Source organism: Cucumis melo, chromosome 12, assembly GCF_025177605.1.
Source record: "Cucumis melo cultivar AY chromosome 12, USDA_Cmelo_AY_1.0, whole genome shotgun sequence".
NCBI classification, from domain to species: domain Eukaryota; kingdom Viridiplantae; phylum Streptophyta; class Magnoliopsida; order Cucurbitales; family Cucurbitaceae; genus Cucumis; species Cucumis melo.
In genome coordinates, this window is record NC_066868.1 from 27,430,011 (window position 1) to 27,439,699 (window position 9,689).

The window sequence follows — 9,689 nt, forward strand, 5'->3', positions numbered from 1 at the left end:
CAAGACTGGCAGATGCTTTACAAGAATATATGACACGAGGTAGTTGGCCATTGTCCTTTTAACTATGGAATGATTGCGTTCTCAACTTTTTTTGTTTATGTGGTATGTAAAATGGCAAGTGTTCGAAATTTCTCCTCTTCTTTCCAACTTGGTTGAATGATATTATGAGTTCTAGTTGATTGGTATGGTGTGGTCTTAGTTGTCGTGTTGTGGTTGATGTGATAACTTTTGTTCATTTCTTGCGTTGAACTCCTTTTGTTTGGACATTTTTATTTTTAAACTACCATTTATGCTATTGGTTTACCATGATGGTTCTCTTGAATTTACTTTCACTTCTATTGGCACCAACGCATTTTCCTTTTCTCAATCCATTAACTGTGAAACCAGAGTAAAAAATAGTTTGGCCTGTGGGATTCTGTTTAGTCCTTGATTTTTGTTTTCTTGGGTCAAAATTGTACGATAAAATCAATCACTTTTCAGTTCTATTTCTGAATACTGTCTCCCATCATCAACAGATTGATGACATGGTATTCTAAAAGAGGGGGAATCTTTTATTTTCTTGTAGAGGGAGGGTGAAGAGATTAACATGATAGGAATTTAAGTGAGATTGGAGAAACGGGTAAAAGTGTATAATGATATGATTTGTGTCGTTACGATGATAGAGTGCATGTGTTTGAGGGCATTGTCCTTTATATATCTGTACCACTTATATGATATTTTCTGTTTTAAACATAATCCTTCTAATCCTTTTTTTGGAGTCGCTCAATAGAACTTGCATAATTGAAGATAATTATCTTCACTTAGATAATAGATCAATCTTTTCTTTCTCTATTCGATGTAAAACTTTGTTCTCTTATCCTACACATCTTGAATATTAGAGGACCCATGGTACCTGGATTTGTAAGAACCAGGAACTAAAGGTTTCTAGAATCTGAAATGAAAACTACAAAGATCATTTGTCTCGAGCAGTTATTTTTTCGTCTAAATTAAATTTCCTTTTTCCGTTTTTGAGGGTTTGAGCCAGAAGTTTTCCTAGTTTCTAGTTTTGAAAAATATAGTAATTCAACTAGATAAGGATATTCTAGATTGTTATTGGGAACAAACCGCTGTTGGCAGCTTTAACAAAAGCTTTGAAGTGTTTTTGAGTTTGGATATAGTTCTCTATGTTCAAACAATGGTGAAGGGATTGATTCACTATTTAATTTTGAGGTCGATTTGTTTTTGTTCAAGCCACATTTTTGTGTTTTTTCTAGAGAAAATCCGAGGTTGAGGTGAGCGATATGTAAACATACATACATTATGGGTAAAATTATGAAAAAATATCTTTGTACTTTATATTTTGTTTCAAAAGCACTCATATTTTTTCGGAAGTTTGCATTACCTTAATTCTTGACCTCACATTTAAATATTTCTAAATTAATTTGATGCAGAAGTTTCTTTTAGAATGTTGAGGGAAAACATACCTAACGGGTGTGGCAGTGACCTAGAACAAATATAATTTTTGCGTTCTATACTTCTTCTTTTTATTGGAAAATTGGAAGACTACAAACATAAAAACATAAAACGGTTTCTTCTTCTTCTTCTTCTTCTTCTTCTTCTTCTTCTTCTTCTTCTTCTTCTTCTTCTTCTTCTTTTTGGGTGCCTTAGTAGGTAGTATGGATTAACTATCATTTTTTGGTGTCCTGAAGAATCATTCAGAAACAGGTTTGGTTTCTGAATTTAGTGATAAAAAGAACCTCAGCCCAAAATTTATTGATTATCAACTTAATGAGTAATCTATCTTCCTTTTTCTGAACAATTGCAAACTTGGTAAAGATTTAAATTGTTGTCTCCTATTTACATATGTTAGTCCATTTATCTTTCTTATGACCTGTTATTAAAATAGAAATCCTTAATTCCCTTCGGAAACATTAGCCACTTTAGTGATAGGTAACCACTCTACTTTTTGTTATCCCGTTGTGGCTGGACTTGGAGTGTACACAAAAGAATGAGGAGTTTGTAGTTGGGGGTGCCTTAAATATCCATGGTCCAGGTGACATCCTAAAATAGCATAATGTCCATAACTGCCATTTCAAGATGTATATACAGTTCTTGAATAAGCCTCAGTACTCTTGTTGTAATATTGCATGCCAAAGAAAAACCAAACGACAGAAAGTTGGAGCATTGTACTTGTTCTTCATAGAAAAAAAAAAAAAAAAAAGTGTCCGAGTCCAAACAAGGACAATCGTAGAAATGGATTTCAGCTAAAAGTGTTCCTACTATTTTGAACAGAACAAGAAGATAGGAAAGTAACAGAGCGTAATGCAATTTGTGGGATGTGAAGGAACAAGTTTCTTCTGCCCAAGATGTAAACGTGGAGTCATTTTAACCACCTAATTTTTCACTAACTTTTCCCTTCATGTGGAAGGGAATCGGAGTATGTTTCTCATTAGGACAGAAAGTATGATGAGCATCAATGTTGTAGCAACCAATTATGCTTCCTTCAACTTCAAGTTCTGATAAGTCTTTTTTGTATGTGGACCAAAAGCTTAGCTTCCAAATATGGACCAGGAAATATCAGAGAAGGGGGTGTTCAGGGTAATGACAAGCTTTTGTAGTTCAGCCACACTTTCTTATCTGATGATAGGATTTTAAATCTTGCAATGGTTGGATGAGAACCCCTCAAAAGCCAAATGAAACTGTACAATTTTGATTTATGTTTTCAACTTTATCCTAAAGTTTCTGTATTTAGTAAAAGATTCATTATTTTTCTTTATCTTACCAGGAATGAGCTGGATGAGCAAACCCCTCTGGCGGGCTTGCCTCGTTTCACATTTTCCCTTTCAATTCATGTCAGGTACGAAACTCCTCTCCTCTCCACTCGTTTTTTGCCACTTCATCAGCAACACATGAACTAAAATTGGAATTTTGCTTACATTTCTTATCTGATTGACTCATCAACGAACACATAAACACAAAAGAGAAGTGAAGAAAAGTAGTCCACCACTCCTTTTAATTCTGCTGACTCCACTTTTAGATATTTCAAGATGGGACTTAAAATGTACAAAGCAGGCAATTGGGTTTTGGAAAGATGATTTACTTTAACGCCTCATATTGGAGTGCAATATGAGGCAGAAATTTCACTTCAGTAGTATATGATGGACCTACAGAAAAATAGTGACATTTAATTTAACATGATCTAGGAAGTTTAGAGTTTCTACAACCATACATCTAAAACTAAGGTTGTCCTCCTTGTTAGACATTTCCCATGCCCACCCGCGTGAACTTCACGTGTATGTTTTGAATTTCACGTGTACAATGTCTTTAATATGGCTTTTCCCTTTTAAGTCAATTGACCCAATAATCTGGGCCCCCCCCCCCTCCACTCTTTCCTTTGTTAATTTGGGTTCTTCCTTTTTCCCTGTGGAATCTGTATTGGGAATATTTTGGCTTCCTCACCTACCTGACTAGAGAAAAAAAAGGAAGAAAAAGCTGAGGAACTTTCTCTGTGATTGAGTTTTTTTTAAAACTTTGATGGGACCAAAAGCTCACTGATTAATCAAAGTTTAGATTATTTTATTGTCTGGTGGATTGTTATTTTTTTATTTTTAAGGTGGGACCCTTTTTTTTATTTGAAGCTTTGATAAGTTATGGCCTATGATTTTTGGATCTTGGGGTTGGTCCAAGTAAACAAGTATAAGCTGATCTCATCCATTCTTTCCCTTTAAGAACATTCAAAAAAGAAGTTTTTTCCTGCACTTTTCCATCACTTTCTTAGAGATTTTTGTTCCAACGAAAATGAATTTGAGTCATCTTAAAGAAGGATTGAGATTATGACGAGGCCCACAAAGAAGGGAATTGAAGAAGATATGAAGATTAGAAGTGGTTCTACAATAGAGAATTCTAAAACAAAATCTTCATGTAAAGGAGCTACTGGGTTTGTACAAGAAGGAAAAGGTAGGCTGTATATATTTGGTAGATGTGTTGCTATGCTTCTTTGTTGGCATGATTGAAGCATTTATTATTTTTATTTTGTAATGAGTTTTGGAATCCCCCATTCAACTATTTTTGTTCATTCTTTTCTTTGTGTTTTGTTCTCTCTTTTTTCCACTCTATATATCTCTACACCAATGTGTACATTTTAATGTAATCTTTTATATATGAAGAGGTTTCTGATTACAGTATCTCCACATTGAGGACGAGACTTTGTCTTCATTACCAAAAAAAGACTTTATGTTATAATTGGGACTATAATTGATATGATGAGGGAATGGTTGAGGTATAGTTATGACGTTTGTTTAAGAATCATTGGAATGATTAAATGAAATTTAGTTAAATTCAAGCTGAAGACAATCTTTTAAGCCTATTTGAGGTTCAAACGTTTGCCTTTTTATCAGTTAAAAATTTGAATTTCTCCATTTGAACTCGAATTAAAAAAAAAAGAGTGAGAATAATAAAATTAAATCATTCTTTTTTGTATTTTATAGGGTTTTTTACACCTTAAAAAAATCATACAATTGTCTAAATTTTATTATTTTTTGAGTGAGATTGTTATTGTGAAAAATTATTTTAAATGAACAAGAACTACAATTTATCTACCATTGGTTATTGAATTTTGGTTTATTTTGTTATATTTAAAATTAATACTATTATTTTACTTTATTTTTTCACCTCTTATCTTTTTTTTTTTCAAATATAATAATGACAATACCAAATGACATCAACTCTACTTTTCTCAACTTTTTTTTTCTAAAACTTAAAAATTGTCCTATAAAACGAATGGAAATCGATCAGAAATTTTGAAGTGAGTGCAAGACGAACATTTGTTCAAGACTTATAGTGTTTTTATAGTTATATTTAAACACATGACATATATGCTATTTGTATATTTAATAGATATACTTAAGAGATACGAAAGTAAATAAACAAAATCTTTGAAAGGATAACACGTAAATTACCTTTAATAATGAATGGAAATCCACCAAACCAAAATCAAAATTCATTCAATCTCTTAAAATTGAAATGATGGTGAAAATGTTAAATCTCTCCACAAATAGAGCTAAAAGCTTTTAGTAAAATAATTTAAATTTTATTCAAAAGGGATTTTAGATCGTTTGCCTCCACGCTCTTGTTTGGGCCCAAAACGGAAAGGCCCAAACGCAAACTTCGGTTGGTTTTCTGGATGAATGGTCAATGAACGTCAGCTCTATCAACACTTAAATTTAATCTTTCCGACGCAAAAAACAGTATTAGGTTATTGACTAATTGTTGACACTTTTTGTAACTTCTCTTAGTGATCATATTTTCTTATTATATGTTTCTCATGATATGCCTTTCAAAAAGAAAAGGGAAAGAATGGTAATTGTGAAAAACATTTACTACCTTCTCAGTTTAGATTGCTTAAATGTGTCTCCTTCAATTCCTCTGATATGGATATCAACAAAAGAAATGTAAGGTCTTTATATAGATCACAATGCACAAAAAGTGTCTCAATGTGACTTAAAAGAGTTATTAATCCGAATTTTCTAATTGATTCTAATCAAACCCAAGTTGGTGTGCTATAACTATCTATGACGTAGATCATGTATGTATGCATCTCTAGATTTTGATATGTGCTCAGTTGAGATATATGCGATTACCTGTCCTTTTACTAAGTGAGAATTATGAAACATCCTGCTCATATTGCTTCACACATGCTTTCTGAAAAGAATAATCGTAAGAAACAATATCATCTATGTTCTTAATCTTCAAAGATGAAGACAAAGCTTCCACTCATCTTTTAAAATATGTCTTAACAACGTCAAATTCTTGGCGCTATTTGGAAAGCTTTTCTCTGAGTTCTCTCCTTTCACCTCTCAATAAAGAGGGTGACACCATATATATCAATTTTTCCAATTTTCTTTTAATGTTGCAGATCGTCCTCATCTTTTTTCCTCTCTTTGGTTTATGCTGTAATTGATCTTTCTTGCTTTTTGTGAGCCTTCTGCTCTTGCTGCTATCTTGTACTTCATTATTCCAGGTAATGATATTCTTCTTTTGTGGTATGGATGAATGCTATAGTACCGAGTTGAGAAAAAGCCACTTAGCATTAAATTTTAGCTCTCTGAAATGCGATACATCAGCCTCCTTTTCAATGAGTTCATTCTTATTTTTTTAAAAAAATATATAGTTTCATATATATACGTACATACATATATTTTAATTATATCTTAATCAATTTACTTTAACATAAAAAAGAGTTCAATTAAGCTTTAATTCTTAGAACCATCCAATTACTCTCAAACACATATTTCAATTATGTTTAGCTCTGAAGACTAAAACTCTTGAGTTTATAGTTCAAACAATCATCAATGCAATATTCTTCCTTCATTTGATCCATAGACTTTTTCACAGGTTTAAACACACTTCTCAGTTGCCATTCCAAATAATAACAATAATTTTATATAAATAATGTTCATAATATTGAAACTCTACGACGAACATCAATCTCTTCCTCATGAAATTAATGATCGCTTTTCCTTTAGTAAATTAATATTTATAAATAGTTGATTATATCGACTGCTTTCTCTCGATCTAGAGGTTCACATATTTGTCTTTATCATTATGTCAATATATAAACATATATAATCGTCAATGTTAGCAAATCTATTAAAACCTAAAAAAATTAGAAGGAGTATTCTATGATAAGATAAAGCCAGGATAATAAAATAGTGAATATGAATTCTTTTTCATGTGTTTTTTCCCCTCAACGACAGATTGTACTGTTGAAGAAAACCATTATTAGATGGACATATAAAAAACCCACCCAGGCCCCTAGCTAAGGGCATCCCCTTATACTTTGACTCATCTTTCGCACGTGTAAAGTAAAACACATCAGAATCAGGTAACTTTTCTTCTTTCCATTTTAATTTCTTCCAAAATTAACTTCAATTCCAATTATTTCACATTAAAACAATTTAACTTTTAGACATAACATGAAGATTATCATCACTCCATTTTAAAAAAAGCAATTAGAATAATATGGATCAGGTAATTAACTCAAGTTTGTTTTACATTAAATTAGAAGTAAAGTGAATAAGTTTACTTTCATATATATATATATATATATTTCCAGGAAGTGATTTTTTTTTTTAAATAAAAGGTAAAAGGCAAACTATACTGACAAAAAAGAAGGAAAAGAAATGAGCTTTGGTAGAGAGAGCTCATTCATTGAAATCATATTCAATGAACAGACAATAAAGGCAACTTAAACCTATCTTTCTTTTCTTTTTCATGGTTTTCCTTTCATATTTTCCAAGTGATTAGTAAAAGATAATCTAATATAATTGTCCTTTTTCCATAAAGTTTGGATTATACTAAAATGAAATATAATATAAATATTATATATACACATCATTTGTGGAAAATTTCATGTCTTTTCAACACCAAAACGACCCCCCCCCCCCCTCTCCCTCCTCCCCAACCAAAAAGAATTAATAAAAAAAAAGAGAAGTAAAATAAAATAGATATAAACAATTGAAAAACTGTCCCCTTAAACATATATAGGGTGACAGTGACATATCATCAAAGCCAAAAGTCTAGTAATATATAATGAAGCCAAAATAAATAAATAAATAAATAAATCTTGAAAGATATAGAAAGTTGAAGCAATGGGAAATTAATGGCAATGGGCACTGAGTATAGTAATATAAGAAATAGATGTGAAGAGAGCACAGTAGAAAGAAAGAAAGAAAGGTCAATTGATACTTATAAAGTAGACATTGTCACATGAGAACCCCAATTGAATAGTTTGGAGTTGGAAAAAAAAAAAAAAGAAAACCATGGGTGTGGTCAATCTAGGGGTTGAGGGTTGTTTTAGTTGGATTGTGTATTTTTCAAAAAAAAAAAAATATACATAAAAAAAACCATATAATAAATAAGGGTTTACTAACATTTTTAAAATTAGGAGTATTACGAAACCATGGACGATAGACTACGTGGGATGGAACTGAAAATTGCTATATTTTACCTATTCTTTTGTTATGTCCTATATCGGTTAATAATTTGATCAGTCTGATTACTACTATTATTTGGCAAATTTTTAGGTTAAACTATTATTTCGGTTTGTACGTTTATGTTTGTTTAATTAAATTTAGTTTCGATACTCTTTTTTTTAAAGGATTATCCCTTCTTAAAAATCGTAAGATTCCGATTTTTAATATTAAATAAGTATGCTTAGATAAGAGTATAGTACTAAATTACACGACCACTTAAGAAGTCCTTGTGTTGCACCCCTTGTTATAAAACTAAATATTTGAAGCATTTTGCTTTTGTTCAAGTTTGTACTTATTTTAGTTCTATCACCATGTTAAAATGAAAAAGAAAAATATTCGAGTATTTTATGTAGTTATTGCATCTATTTTCAAATCATATTAAATTGTTTAACTATAATTTGTCACATGAAATTTTCTTATCTTTTTAATGTGATGAGAATAGGATATTTCAATATTCTTTGACAGAAAATATTATTCGAAGAAAGTCAAAAGATACCGACTATTCATTAATACCTGTCTTATTCATTAAGAATTCGTGTGATATTTTTTTAGGCATACAAAAAGGTCAATTTACTCTAAATTCATACACAAACTTCTATAAAATCATACCATCTTGTATTTTGCTTTCACAAAATAATTAATTGTATCAATTATATACTCAAAATAAAAAAGAAACACACACACACACAATACTTTAAGTGATAAAGATCTTATAAATTTTCAATTTCAATTCAAATTATAAATTCAATTTATGAAAATCAAAAAGTTGTGTTCTATTTCTTCCTTTTAGGTTTTCACAAATTTTCAAGCTAAGTGAAGTTTGGGAGAGAGTGAACGATATTATTTGGGTTGGTGGAATATATATATAAATCAGATATGATTGGAGATTATAACTATTGAGATTGTAATTTTATTGAGTAATTTTTAGTTTAAGAAGACACATGTTTATCTTTTATTATTATATATCCTTTTATATTATATAATATATTAACTTTCATTAAACCATAAATTTGTGAACTAAATAAAATTTTTTCACAATATATCCAATGTTTCTAAACGATGTTTTCTTTTTATCATGAGTTAAAAATAAATAATCACTAATTTAAGATAAGTTTTGTAACTTACAACAAATGGCCTATTAGCTCAGTTGGTTAGAGCGTCGTGCTAATAACGCGAAGGTCGCAGGTTCGAGACCTGCATGGGCCAATTAAATTTATTTTTAAAAATAGTTATTTTTTTGGTTTAAGAAAAAAAAATTGAAATAGTTATCGAATGTCTGTTTTTTTTTTAAATAAACAAATGAGTTACCAAAACAAACCATTAACAATTTGTATGGTACACTATTTACAATTTTCAATTTTGGATACTCAAAATAGCTAATGGATTGTAAATAGTGACAATACCAACTTTGATCATTGGTTAGATTTTTACTACTTTAATTTGTCTAACTTTTCAGGAAAAAAAAATGTGATAGTTAAATTGGATGACTTTTTGACTTTTCGAAGCCTTCTTCACTTGGAATCGAGGTGTGATGAAAGTGCTATAGATATGTCAACCTACTTGAGATATACCTAGCTCTTTCTTTTCTCTTTTGAATTATCTGTCCTAATGTTTGTAGTTTGATGTTTATATTTCATATACATACATATATATATATATATATATATATATATATAT

The 9,689-nt window shown here is 30.4% G+C and overlaps 1 non-coding gene across 1 annotated transcript; it reads left to right on the top strand.

The window, feature by feature from the left end:
- The first annotated feature begins 9,144 nt into the window (after positions 1-9,144).
- TRNAI-AAU (transfer RNA isoleucine (anticodon AAU)) lies at positions 9,145-9,218 on the top strand. The gene has a single exon. It is a non-coding gene; the product is annotated as a tRNA-Ile (tRNA).
- The last annotated feature ends 471 nt before the right edge of the window (positions 9,219-9,689 follow it).